General features: G+C 40.2%; 1 protein-coding gene across 1 annotated transcript in view; it reads right to left on the reverse strand.

Annotated features, from left to right (window-relative positions):
- Positions 1–14681, reverse strand: part of LOC112547815 (protein eyes shut homolog) — a 302929-nt gene that overhangs the window by 171563 nt on the left and 116685 nt on the right. The window contains exon 2 of the mRNA XM_075923696.1: positions 8864–8986. The gene's annotated coding sequence lies outside the window, so the exon portion shown is untranslated. The remainder of the gene's footprint in view (positions 1–8863; positions 8987–14681) is intronic.

A 14681-nucleotide genomic window follows, 5' to 3' on the forward strand; every position in this document is an offset into this window, starting at 1 on the left:
TTTTCTTTCTCCTTTTATAGAGGCTTAAAGAAATTGCAATAGATCCTAATTGACAGATCTCAAAAAGTACTTGTCAGTAGGGAATCACCATTGAATGAACTGTTTGAATGATACTACTCAATAGGATAGTATGCTGTCTTTGACATCCCACTTGTACTTGTAACAACCTCTTCCCAGAGGCTACATACGGCACATGTGAAAGAGTTAATGATGAAATGATGAGTGTATTTATTGGGCTGGAAATATTTTCTGAATTCCAGATCAATGCTAATTTCAAGGGTGATAACATGGTTTTTGGTAAGTAAAGTAATAAAATATGAATTTTAACTTCCTACAGTTCTTTCAGATTTCAGTATGGAGTACTTGTTACCCCAAAAAATATTCTTACTGGAGACCACCCAGGGTTACATTAGTATGGGTTTATTTCCACTAGGTAAAACTAAACAGGAGAAAGCAGCCACCAGAGATTTAAACTAAAGAAGATAGAACTCTCTCTCACACAGACACACACACACACACACACACACGCAAGCAAGCAAGCGAGCACACCCCCCTCTATTCATTCAGTCATTCACACCCATTCACTCCTGCCCTTAGGCACTAACACACTTACACAGATATATGGGTTGCAGAAGGAGCCAAGGCATGTGGCTCCTGGAGGGTCTGTCTGCTCATCATGGCTGGGGAAGCTGGTCAGGAGGAGAGACACTGGAGAGGAGCTTCTCAGGATCAGGGGAAAGAAAAAAAGAGAGTCTCACATGTGCTCCTTCTCCTTATATAGTGTCTCAATGGCTCCTGTGACTCATTCACCTTGTCATCAGGGAGCATGCCCAGACTTCCCTTTATCCAGTAGGGAGCATGCCCATACTGTGATGACTCATTGAAATGTGCTCCATTGTTCCAAGCCTTCTTCAAACACACATTAACACTCACACTCTCTCTCCTTTCACTCAGGGAGAATGCAGCTTAGGGAAAGTTTTAAGCAAGGTGACTGAGAGTTACAGTTGCAGTTTACAGTAAGTTTCTGAGAGTTACACAGATTACAAAGTTTGACAAAGATCACAATAAGTTGCAGTTTAAAACCTTAGACCTTACAGTTTGGTGTAGTTTCAGAAAATCCATGTATATAAACCAAGTAAGGTCAGGCGGGGGCTTTTTTATGCAACAGTACTAACATGTGCACTGTTGCAAATATTGTTACAGAATATTTTCCAGTTAGATTATTGAAGCTCTTATTACACTTGGAGACACAGAGGCTACATCTACACTTGCCGAGTGTCTACACTGCATGCACGTTCTTGTGCAAGTAAATTTACAATAAAGCTTTGGAAAATAGGGCTTCTTCCGGAAGAGTTATTCCTCTCCCCAGGAGGAATAAGCCCTCTTGCGCAAGAGCTCTTGCGCAAGAGGGCAGTGTAGACAGACGACATGAATTTCTTGTGTAAGAAACCCCTATGGCTAAAATGGCCATCAGAGCTTTCTTGCACAAGACAGCGACCACACTGCCATAGATGCTCTTGTGCAAAAGCACATGCCAGTGTAGACATGCTCTTCTGGAAGACTTTTGTGCAAGAACTCTTCTGCAAAACAGTTCTTGTGCAAGAAGCTGACAGTGTAGATGTAGCCAGAAAGAAGAGTTGTTGAAATAATGTTAGAGGGGACAGGAACTGGTTTAGTCAGACTGGAAAATGGTAGGAGGAAGAATTGAAAAGTGAGGAGAAATGTGTGTAGGGAGCAAGAAAAAAATTGTTTAGGTAAATGCTGGTCTTTAAATGGTTAGCTGAAAGTTTAAATCATGTTTGCCATACCATACATACAGGCTGTGTCTACATTGGCACCCCTTTCCAGAAAAGGGATGCTAATGAGACCAGTCGGAATTGCAAATGCCGCGGGGGATTTAAATATCCCCCACGGCATTTGCATGAACATGGCGGCCGCTCTTTTCCAGTTCGGGGTTTTGTCGGAGAAAAGCGCCAATCTAGACGGGGTCTTGTGGAAAATAAAGCCTTTTCCAGAATATCCCTTATCCCTTTCAAGTAGGAATAAGGGATATTCCAGAAAAGGCTTTATTTTCCACAAGATCCCGTCTAGACTGGCGCTTTTCTTCGGCAAAACCCCAAGCCGGAAAAGAGCGGCAGCCATGTTCATGCAAATGCCGCATGGGATATTTAAATCCCCCACAGCATTTGCAATTCCGACTGGTCTCATTAGCATCCCTTTTCCGGAAAGGGGTGCCAATGTAGACACAGCCACAATGAGTTTCTCTAGCTTTTAAGATGGTGTTATGCCTGAGAACATTCCTTTTGGCATGGGACAACTAAAGGAGAGGAGAGTATACCCTCCAACCTCCGGGACCACATTTCAATTTAAAACAGAGCCCAGTACATACTGTTGAAATTCATCATTATTTATTGTTTATATTACTCCTTCTCTTCTATTGTGATGTCCTCTGGATGAGGCAAATGTAAAGTCTTCTAAGGAGGAACTATCTAATAGACTTGTCCCTAGATATTGAATGAGGAACTTTAAACTGATCAGAATGCTGAGAATGTGGGATCTGTGAAACTCAGTATGACCACAATGGAAAAATATGGACAAGAAGCAATGGGCTTAAACTGCATCAAGGGAGGTTTAGATTGGACATAGGAAGTTTTTTCTTAACTGCCAGGGTGGTTAAACACTGGAATAAGTTGCCTAGGGAGGTTGTAGAATCTCCATCTCCGGAGATATTTAAGAGCAGGTTAGATAGACATCTATCAGGGATGGTCTAGACATTACTGGGTCCTGCCATGAGGGCAGGGGACTGGATTCCATGACCTCTTGTGGTCCCTTCCAGTTCTAGTCTTCTATGATTCTATAGGAGTAGGGCATAAGATATCAAACAGACAGGACCCAAGGGGGCATATTGCATATTAGAATCATTTCATGTACTTCTCTGTCGTGTAGTGATAGAGATGCAGCCGTGTTAGTCTGATCTAGCTGAAAAAAAAGACAGGACTATGCAGCACTTTAAAGACTAACAAGATGGTTTATTAGATGATAAGCTTTCGTGGGCCAGACCCACTTCCTCAGATCAAGTTGTGGAAGAAAATAGGCACGACCATATATACCAAAGTGATACAATAAAAAAAAAAGTGAACACATATAAAATTGACAAATCAGATTTTAGAACCCGGGGGGCGGGTGAGGAGGGAAGTTTAGTGTCTGTGAGGTAACGACATTAGGGTTGATAATTGAGGAAGCTATCTTGGTAATGGGTGAGATAATTAGCATGTTTGTTAAGACCTATACGTAAAGTGCCAAATTAAAGCATGAATGACAGTTCTCTGACATCTCTTTGAAGTCTGGAGTTAAAATCTCTTTGAAGCAATATGCATGTTTTAAGGTCATTGAGAGAATGGTCAGTCTGGTTAAAATGTCAAGCAACAGTTTTCTCTCTGAGAGAGAGCCTGATGTCTGTTTTATGTGCATTGATTCTTTGGTGAAGTGTCTAGAAGTTTATCCAATATACATAGCAGACGGACACTTTAGGCACAATTATATTTCTGGATGAACAGGAATATGTGTACTTGATCTTGTAACTGGCATAGTTAGGTCCAATAATGGTGTCAGCAGAGTAAATATGTGGACAAAGCTGGCACTGTGGTTTGTTGCAAGGGAAAGTTCCAGGGTTGGTATTAGTGTGGTATGTCCTGTGGTTGTTGGTAAGAATCATCCTGAGTTTAGGTGGTTGTCTATAGGGGTACGTCTGGACTACAGGCTTTTGTTGACAGAAATTTTGTCAACAGATACTGTCAACAAAGCTTCTGTCGACAAAGAGCATCTAGACTACATCCAGTTCCGTCGACAAAGCAAGCTGCTTTGTTGACATGACAATGTAGACACAAAGGACAGTGTAGATGCAATAGCGCCTTCTGTCGACAGAACTCTGTTGACAAAAGGCGTTATTCCTCACAGAATAAGGTTTACAGCCGTCGACAAAACTGCTGAATTTTGTTGATGTTATGTCCACAGAACTCAGCAGCAGTGTAGACTCAGGTATAATTTTGTCGACAAAACCCTGTAGTCTAGACACACTCTAGGAGACTATGGGTCTGTCTCCCAGAGCCTCTTGGAGGGTAGTTTCCTGTTCCAGTATAGGTTGTAGTTTATTGATAAGGTGTTGGATGGGTTTAAGTTGTGGGCTATAGGTGATAACAAGTGGTGTTCTATTGTTGTTTTTCTTGGGTCTGTCTTGAAATAGATGGTATCTAGGTATTCATCTGTCTCTTTCAATTTGTTTTTTTATTTCTCCGAGTGGGTAATTGAGGTTTATAAATGCTTGGTAGAGATCCTGAAGTTTCTGGTCTGTCAGTGGGATTAGAGCAGATACGATTGTATCTAAGGGCTTGGCTATAGACGATGGATCATATGGTGTGTCCTGGATGGGAGCTAGAGGCATGTAAGTAACTGTAGGAGTCAGTGGGTTTTCTGTAGAGAGTGGTGTCTAATTTACTATTGGTGATTTGTACTGTGGTGTCCAGGAAATGGATCTCTTGTGTAGACTGGTCCAGGCTGAGATTGATGGTGGGGTGTAGGTTGTTAAAGTCTCTGTGGAATGCATCTAGTGTTTCTTGGCCATGGGTCCATATCATAAAGATGTCATCGATGTAGCGTAAGAAGAGAAAGGGTAAAAGGGGATGGGATCTGAGGAAATGTTGTTCTATGTCAGCCATAAAGATATTAGCATACTGTGGGGCCATGCAGGTACCCATGGCTGTGCCATTGATCTGGAGGTATAAGTTGTCCCCAAATTGGAAATAATTGTGGGTGAGAACAAAGTTACATAGATCTGCTACCAGATTGGCAGTGGTATCCTCTGGGATAGTGTTTCTAATTGCTTGTAATCTGTCTTCGTGTGGTATGTTGGTGTAGAGAGCTTCTACATCCATGGTAGCAAGGATGGTATTATCAGGGAGGTTATCAATGTTTTGTAGTTTTCTCAGGAAGTCAGTAGTATCTCGGAGATAGCTGGGAGTGTTGGTTGCGTAGGGTTTGAAAAGAAAGTCTACGTAGCTGGATAACTATGATGACTCTTGAAAGATCAGGAGAGAATGGCACAGATCTTGGAGATAGTCTCTGCATCTAGAAAGAAAGTAAGTCACAAGAATGGAACTCTACAATGGGAGAAACTGTTAAACCTAGGTCTGCTGGAATTTGGTAGACAGGTTCACATTTTTCCTCTGAACTACAGATGAATGCAGGAAAATGTTCATAATAGGTAACACAGGCTTCAGTACCAAAGAAGGTTTTGAAACTACTGATAACCAGGACACACATAAGGGTTCCTGTTCTGAGTTGATTGTGAATTTTGTTGGAGTAGCATATGAAATCATGTTTAAAAAACCCTGTACGATAAACAGGTTTCCAAATCAGGAGATTTTGGTTTAGCCTCAGGGTTAATAGGTGTTGGCCATTTTAATAGGGTTAACAGTCAAAATAATAGACAAATTTACAGTAGCTAATTCTACTACCCCCAATAGTTTAGTTAAAAAAATACACAAAAAAGAGTAAAGTACCGTTACTTTTCTAACTCTGTAAGAAGAGAGACTATAATAATGAGAAAAAACTGCCAATTAAAAGATTCTGGCCTTATGAACATGGGGCACATATGCACCAAGAGTGAGATCTACAGATGTTCAAGGGAGAAATGGAGTTATTGTGGGCCACAATAAATTTGCCTACTCACCTGTCTGGGATCAGAAAACATTTCTTGACCCAAAACATTGCAACTTTAATGCTATGGGGTTTGGCTGTCTCAGAAGTACTTTACAAGTAATAACCCTACACAATTAAACCAAACCATCAGAGGAGAATATCAGGAAATAAATAATTCTTGTGGTATTTCTGGCCCAGATTACTGGAAATTTTGTGAGAAAGTTTACTCAAGATTTCCTGCAAATTTTGCTGACTCGGAAAGTTTTGTCTCGAGATAAACGTCTAATAAGCAATTGAACCTTTGTGTCATAAAAGAATTGCTTTTTAAACAAACTCTGAACCATCTTCATGATGTAAAAGAAAAAATAAATTCATCAATTTTGACAAAGGTTTTGTATTTTATGGATACTTTATTGAGCTATGCAGTAAAATCAGTGCCTAGTATATAAAGAAAAGTATGGATACTGATAATTTGGGAATAGTGCATCCACCATAAGGATTATTATAAAAGCAAAGCCTTTTCTCTCCCCACCCTTATTAAGTACCCTTTTGTGAACTTTTTTTTATATATTCTAAGTATTAGAGATAAAATAACAAAAATAAGAAACAGAGATAATGAAAATTAAATATTCACAATAAATGGGCATTTTTTTAAATTAACAATATGTAGCTTTAACAATAATAATTTTGTGGCAGAAATGTAACATGCTGTAGATTCTGAACTGGGTGTTCAACATTTTTTTCTTGTTTCAGTTCTCCTGTACCAGTTAAATCTCCTAAATATGTGGAGTCTGTCAGGTGGATTGCAATACAGTAAAGTTCTACTAAAATGTTTATGAATTTTGGTCCAATTTTTCTCCTTAGGTTGGAAAGGACTCTGCAATGAATTAAAAAGTGGCACTCACAGAATTTAAGGGAAGTTATTTCAGGTTTGTGTAACCCATACATCTCCTGGGAGTGGTGCACTGTCCCATCTAGTGGCGCTGAGACCTATGCACTATATTCCAGAAGCTCCAGGCTCAATTCTGCCCCTAGATGACTAGGGCCTGCTAGTGTTATATTTTAATTCTAGGAATAACAGAATATTGCACAGAAGATGCAGAAGTGGTTGTAAATGGAAAAGAATATGAATAGCCTCTTATTTTGAAACACTGAAAATTCCAGTCTTCCAAGGGATATGATCTCTTATGCCAAGGTGCAACCCTGTTGTCTTGAATAGCATTTCACACAACTGAAGGTACCTTTGAAGAACTGGGCTGTAAATGGGAATTTGGATACGATAAAGTAAAACTCTGGAAATTGTAACAGAAAAAAATCCATTATAAATAAATTATGTTGATGATGCTGAAAAGACCTAGGCTATGTCTAGACTGCAGGCTTCTTTCGGAAGAAGCTTTTCTGGAAAAGATCTTTTGAAAAAACTTCTTCCAAAAGAGAATGTCCACACTGCGAAAGGACAGACACAGATAGCATCTACAGTGAATGAACACTAATCTCACATGTAAACTGTGATTACTATGGGCGGAATGGGTTTTTTCTCTCTTTCCTCTTCTTGTGAAAGAACTCCTTCTTCCCCATCCACACACGCCTTTTTCTGAAAGAGCTCTTTCTGGAAAAGGCTTCGTCCTTGTAGAAAGATGTTTACCAGTGTTGGAAAAACCCTTCAGTTCTTTCCATATTTTTTCCAAAAGAACATGATTGCAGTGTGGATGTAATTCAAGGTTTTTTCAGAAAAAACACGTTTTTTCCAAAAAAAAATCTGTAGCGTAGACTTACCTAGTCTGATATATCTGGAAACACATTTTCAAAAATGAGGTTTGACCCAGGAAATGGTTCTCACCAATAAGCCCTTAGACTACTCCTGATTATGAGAGGGATTATGTGATATCATTTAATTGAAGCATGATATCATTTAATTTGTGACATTAGCAACACAGCATACAGTCGGAATTATACCAGTGTGAAACTGGTACAAATACCACTGTCTCCAAAGGTCTAAATTTTTTTTACATATCATATTACACACATTGTGTATCATCTCACACACATTCTTCACCATTTAACCCCAAAGGGTGAACCATTCAGAGCTGAAATGACATCAGCATTATCACCAAACTGAAACTTTTTATTTTCATGTAAATGGCTCCTTTCTGCTAGTGTGATAGCTGGCACTATAATTTTTATTCATCTCCTTCTCTCTTTTCCCCTCACATCTCTCTATTTCAATTCCACCACCTCTGTACCTTAGGCATTTGAGTGAATCTCTTTCTATTTACTGAAGTTGGTTATTATATCATGCTATTCACTATGGTAAGGACCTCCTCTCTCAGACTAGCCAGCACATGACAGTCTTCCAAGTGCTATCCACAGTCTTAGCTACTACAGTTTGTCCTTCCATTTTTCCCTTCAGTATTATTGCTGTTCCATCTACCTCTACAAAACAGAAATTCAAAAATCAATATGTTCCAGACACTGACCTTGTGTCATAATAGTTATTATGCCCTTGGTAAAGGCGGCTTTATTAGTTTTCCCATGAGTCCTGAAGAGGCTTCTGATGTGGATCAGAGTCATGGAACTGGGTGACCCCAATACAAGGCCTATTTGCTAGTTTTCTTAATCCTATTATATACTAAAATAAATTTGCACTTGCTAAGCTATTTATCAGTAAGGTTGTGTTGTGCTCTCCTTTAAGTGAACAAAGAGTTCTCCTGCTTAGAATTGAATCTCATTCTTGTTTTTTCTACAAATCACAAAAAAGCACAAAAAAGTGGTGATACAATCTTCAAAACATTACTGTACATAGCTGTCACTGATTGGTTAAACTTTGGAATGCTATTCTGCTACCTATAACAGGTTAGATGTTTTCTGAACATTTTCTGTCTACTAGAGATTTTTATTTGGTGCTTATATGATGTCTTGTTTTTGCACTTGCTTGCTATCAGTTAACACAACAGCATTCATATCAACACTCTCAGCTCACTTTGTAAGAGGGAATTAATATAAATAATTGATAGGATAGGATATTGGACTGACTGAATAGTTTTATTAACACTAAAACAATCAATAAGATGCAATCAAAAGAACTGTTTATTTTTAATTTTAGAATAGGTATTAGATAATTTAAATATTTATTAGGTTATGTAAAATTAAAAAAAGAAAATCTTACCAGTGAAGCCTGGAGGACAAACACATGTGTAGTCTGCAACCAGATCTAAACAAGTTGAATTGCTTTTACAGAAGCCATAAGTGCACTCATCAAAGTTGATTTCACAGTTCAGACCTTCAAATCCTTAGTTGGAAAAACAAAGAACAGTTTATTATTAGTTTATATCTGTGCCTTCTTTGATAAAACCTGCTTATCAAATTATTCCATAAAACCACAAATAATTCTCTTTTATGGTTTTACTGTAAGCTCCTTCTAAAAGCCTTATCTGTTCTGCCATTAGTAAATTATCACTTTTGACCTTCAAGTGTAAAGATTTAGTATTTGGAAGAACACACACAAACATTAGGATTTGGTATTCACTTCAATCCACTTTTAGTATTACTAAAAGAAAAATCTATCTGGAAGAAAATGTATATACATTAAGATCACTTTGTGAAGGACAAAGGTTTGTGTTGATTTTGTGAACTGATTTGGTAACATAGCTTAAAATTGATACTGATCACATTTATTTATTTATTTGTTTGTTTTCTATGTGTCTTCTTTCATATTCATTTCAAGGTGGTCCAGTCCATCCTCCAAACTTCCAATATTATAGTCCTCCACAAAATTTGATCATCTTCATTGCTGCCCCACAGTCACACCTGAAAATTAGGCTAAGCTAAATTTCTGCACAGTGGCAGCTGCTGTGCCTGAACCAGTCAGCAGAAATAGGCAATGGAGACAGTGTGACTAGTCTGGGTCAGCAATTCTTGTCAAGTACACCACCACTATTGTCACTATATATGTACAAAAGATGACATGTAAGATACCATTGGAAAACTAAAAACTCAATTTCTATTGATAACCCTATGTGATGTATACGAAGGATGTGTGCAAAATTTAACAGATATGTGCTGAATTATGTTTTAAAAACATATTTGAAAAGTAATGCATAAGCATGATCTGCCTTAGACAAAGGAATGTTTATTTGTTTGTCTAGTCTGTCCTTTGTTCACTTTGGCTTCAAATGAGGACTATGAACTCACAACCAAGTTTCTACGAGGACCTTGATCACCTTGTAAAAGCAACTGCTCCTAGTGACAAGCTTCTCCTGTTGGGTGACTTCAACGCCAGAGTTGGCAAGGACTGTAGGAACTGGAAAGGGATGCTGGGGCATCATGGCGTTGGTAACATGAATGCCAATGGCCTCCTTTTGCTGAGCTTGTGTGCAGAAAATGACCTGACGATTACCAACTCTTCAGGCAGGGTGATAAATACAAGACCACATGGATGCACCCGAGATCAAATCAGTGGCATCTATTTCATCATGTGTGATGCTAAGATCACTCGGGCCATATGGGGAGCTGAATGCTGGACTGATCATAGACTCATCAGATCTGTCCTTATGCTGCACATCACATCAGTGTACCGCAAGAAGCCCAAGGTTGTCAGACCTTCCTTCAACATAGGGAAGCTGCAGGATATTGGTCATCATGAGCAATTCGCAGCCTGCCTTGACGACATGTGGACGTCCCATGGACCCTTGACTGAAGACCCAACACAAAAATGGGACCAGTTCAAAACTCTGGTGACGTAGTCAGCTAAGTCAACACTTGGACTGAAAAAAGAGAGTTCACTAAGACTGGTTTGACGAAAATGATGAGACTATCATGAAGATCTTAGAGGAAAAACAGAACGCATTTTTTGTATGGCAAAACAACCAATCCTCAATCTCCAAACATGAGCGTTTCAAGCACCTTCAGAGTCAGGCTCAGACTGCACTTCACAAAATGCAAGATGAGTGGTAGGAGAGAAAAGCTGATTAAGTCCAACATTATGCTGACACCAAGAACTCCAAGAACTTCTTCAGTGCTATCAAAGCTGTATATGGACCTTCAAAGCCACTCCTGTCTGCAGATGGCATGACCCTCCTGAGGGAGAAGAGCAGCATCAATGATAGGTGGAGAGAGCACTTCAGCAACCTCCTCAATAGGCCCTCCATTGTCAACTCTGCGGCCTTAGATCAGATCCCTCAGACCCACAATAGACCGTCTTGATGTGCTCCCTTCACTGGATGAGGTCAAAAAGGCAATCAGCCAGACTAGTTGGGGCAAAGGCCCTGGGATGGATGGTATTCTTGCTGAAATTTTCAAGGCAGAAGGACCCATGTTACTCGAAGCCTTTCACGGCATTTTGACCAGCATCTGGGAAGAAGACGACATGCCCAAAGACTTTAGGGATGCCACATTCATCACGCTCTTTAAGAACAAGGGCAATAAAGCTGACTATGGAAATTACCGGGGCATCTCCCTTCTCTCTGCTGCTGAGAAGATCTTGGCTCAAGTCATCCTTAACATATCACTAACATATCAGAGTACAACCTACCAGAGGCACAGTGTGGTTACCATCCAGGCTGCAGTACCATTGACATGATCTTTGCTGTTCAACAGGTCCAGGAAAAGTGCATAGAGCAGAACTTGGATCTATGCCATCTTTATAGACCTGACCAAGGCACTGACACCATCAACAGAGAAGCTCTGTGGATTATCCTGTTAAAATTTGTCTGCCTGAGAAGATTTGTCAACCTCATACGCCTGTTCCATGATGACATGACTGGCTTCATTTTTTTGAATGGCGAGTTTTCAGAACCATTTGAGATATCCAATGGAGTGATGCAAGGATGCTAAGGAGGACAGTCAGGTACCTGGACCATGGAGTCTATATAAAGTACAGGCTTGATGGGTCACTTCTCAACCTTCGTCGTTTGAATGCTAGAACCAAGACGCTTGTGAGGATCATTCTTGAAGCCCTTTTTGCTGATGACTGTTCACTTATGGTACATGAGGAATCTGATCTCCAGCTTATCGTCAACAAGTTTGCTGAACCAACTTGCCTCTTTGGCTATGTCTAGACTGCAAGCCTCTTTCAAAAGAAGCTTTTTCGAAAGATACTTTCGAAAAAGCATCTTTTGAAAAAGAGCGTCTAGACTGCAACCAGTACTTTCGAAAAAGCAAGCCACTTTTTTGAAAGAGAGCACCTAGGCAGTCTGGATGCTCTCTTTCAAAAAAGCACAGTTTGCATTACATAGCGCCTTTTTTCGAAAGAGCACTTTCAAAAAAAGGCATTATTCCTCATTAAATGAGGAGTACCACTGTCGAAAGAAAAGCCGCATTCTTTCGATTTAATTTCAAAAGAATGCAGCTGTAGTCTAGACGCAAGTGAAGTTTTTTCGAAAAAAGGCTACTTTTTTCAAAAAAAACCTGCAGTCTAGACACAGCCTTTGGTTTGACCATCAGCCTAGAAAGACTGAGGTACTGTTTCAGCCTGCTCTACGATCGGCTGCTCTCCCCCCTTCAATCTCTATTGAAGGAACAGAGCTAAAAACAGTGGACGAATTTAAGTACTTCGGTAGGGTGATAGCTAATGATGGCTCCCTTGACAAAGAAATCAATGCCAGGATCTGCAAAGCCAATCAGGCATCAGGATGCCTGAAAGCATGAGTGTTGATTCAGCACAATATTTGACTGTCCACTAAACTGAAAGTGTACAGGGCTGTAGTCTTAACCAGCCTCCTGTATGGATTTGAAGCCTGCACCTTGTACAGAAAATATTTGAGACCACTGGAATGCTTCCACACACGCAGCCTGAGGTCATTACTGCACATTCGATGGCAGGACAGAGTCACGAACTTAGAAGTCCTTGACAGAGCAGGAACCACAAGCACTGAAGCCATGATTCTGAAAGCCCAGCTTCATTGGACAGGGCATGTCATTTGAATGGAGGAGTCAAAAATTCCTAAGCAACTCCTCTATAGTGAACTCTCCCAGGGCAAAAGGAATCAAGATAGGCCTCACTAGAGGTATGAAGACTGCATAAAGGCCAACACTGCTCATGCTGGATTAAAGCCAAAGCAGCTAGAGCAGCATGCAGAAGACTGAACAGGCTGGCATGCTCTCGTATGACACGCATATGGCAACTTCGAAGAGCAGTGACACATACAACTGATTGATGCTCGTGAGAGGAGAAAAGCAACAGTAGCAATCACACTGACAGAGCCAGGACAATTCCTTTGCCCCCACTGTGAACACCCATGCCGTTCAAGGCTTGGACTCCTTAGCCACATGTGACTCCACAACTGAAAAGCCTGTGCAAGCTCAAGACATCATTGTCAGACACGATGGACTATCAACAACAGATATACAGATTATATCTGTATCGGTGATGTGGATAATGATCTATATGAAGATTATATATACACTCGGACTTTAAGTCCAGAAGGGACCATCTAGTCTTCCCTTCAGAATGTTGCAGGCCACAGAACCTCATCTATCTGCACTTGCAATAGACTCCTAACCTCTGGCAGAGTTACTGATGTTCTCAAATAATGATTTAAAGATTTCAAGTTACAAAGAATCCACCATTTACACTAGTTTAAACTTGCAAGTGACCGACCAATGCCCATGCTGCAGATGAAGGCAAAACACCTGCAGAGTCTCTATCAATATGACCTGAGAGAAAATTCCTTACCATCCCCAATGTTCAGTTATATCCCGAGCATGTAGGCAAGGCCCACTAGCAAGACACTAAGGAAAGATGTCTCTGCAGTAACTCAGGGTATGTCTACACAGCAGCATTATTTCAGAATAACTGATCGAAATAATGTCGAGCTGAAGGACTTCTTGCTCTGACTCCTGTAACCCTCATTTCATGAAGAGTAAGGGAAGTCAAGGGCAGCGTGTTCTTCCTTCAACTTCCTGCTGTGTAGACAGCACCAAAAAGCTGAGTTAAGCTATTTCGACTTAAGCTATGAAATTGATGCAACTGAAGTTGGATAGTTTAATTCAATTTTAGCCCAGCTGTGTAGATGTACCCTCAGAGACCTTTCCTTCTCCTGTCCCATTACTAGCCGCTATACATGAGGGCTGTGTCTAGACTGGCAAGTTTTTCCGCAAAATCATCTGGTTTTGCGGAAAAACTTGCCAGCTGTCTACACTGGCTGCTTGAATTTCCGGAAAAGCACTGACGATCTCATGTAAGATCATTAGTGCTTTTCCAGAAATACTATGCTGCTCCCATTTGGGAAAAAGTCTTTTTCCAAAAGACTTTTGCGCAAAAGGGCCAGTGCAGACAGCACAGTACTGTTTTCTGCAAAAAAGCCCCGATCGCGAAAATGGCGATTGGAGCTTTTTTGCGGAAAACCGCGTTTAGATTGGCCATGGACGCTTTTCCGCAACAAGTGCTTTTTCATTAAAACTATTTTCGGAAAATCATGCCAGTGTAGACGTAGCCGCAGACTTTGCTGCTAGCAGTCACAGATTGATTGGATGTATGGTAAGCAGTTTTGTATTTCCTCAAAGTTTCTTTTGGTTAGACTAAACAAGCCAAGCTCTTTGAGTCGCCTCTCATTAAGTAGATTTCCCATTCCTCTGATAAGCCTCTCTCTGCACCTGTACTAGTTTTCACTTTCTTAAAAATGGGAGACCAGAACCTACACACAGTATTCCAGATGAAGTCTGACCAACGTCTTTTATAACTGTACTAGTAGTTTCCTGTCTCTATTACGTCACCTAAAGCACCTTAGGACTGCATTAGCCTTTTCCATAGCCACATCACATTGGCAGTTTATAGTCACCCTATGTTCAGCCAACACATCCAAGTCTTTGTCCTTCGCTAACTTTTCCAACTGACAAGTCTCCAGGTTATAGCAAAAGTTAGAACCTAGGTGTATGATCTTGAACTTTCACCTATTTAATGTCATCATATTTCTGTCTCTCCGATTCTGGTCCTCTTTTTTTTATTAGCAATAACTCCCAATTGTATGCTATCTGAAAATTTTATT

Source organism: Pelodiscus sinensis, chromosome 3, assembly GCF_049634645.1.
Source record: "Pelodiscus sinensis isolate JC-2024 chromosome 3, ASM4963464v1, whole genome shotgun sequence".
NCBI classification, from domain to species: domain Eukaryota; kingdom Metazoa; phylum Chordata; order Testudines; family Trionychidae; genus Pelodiscus; species Pelodiscus sinensis.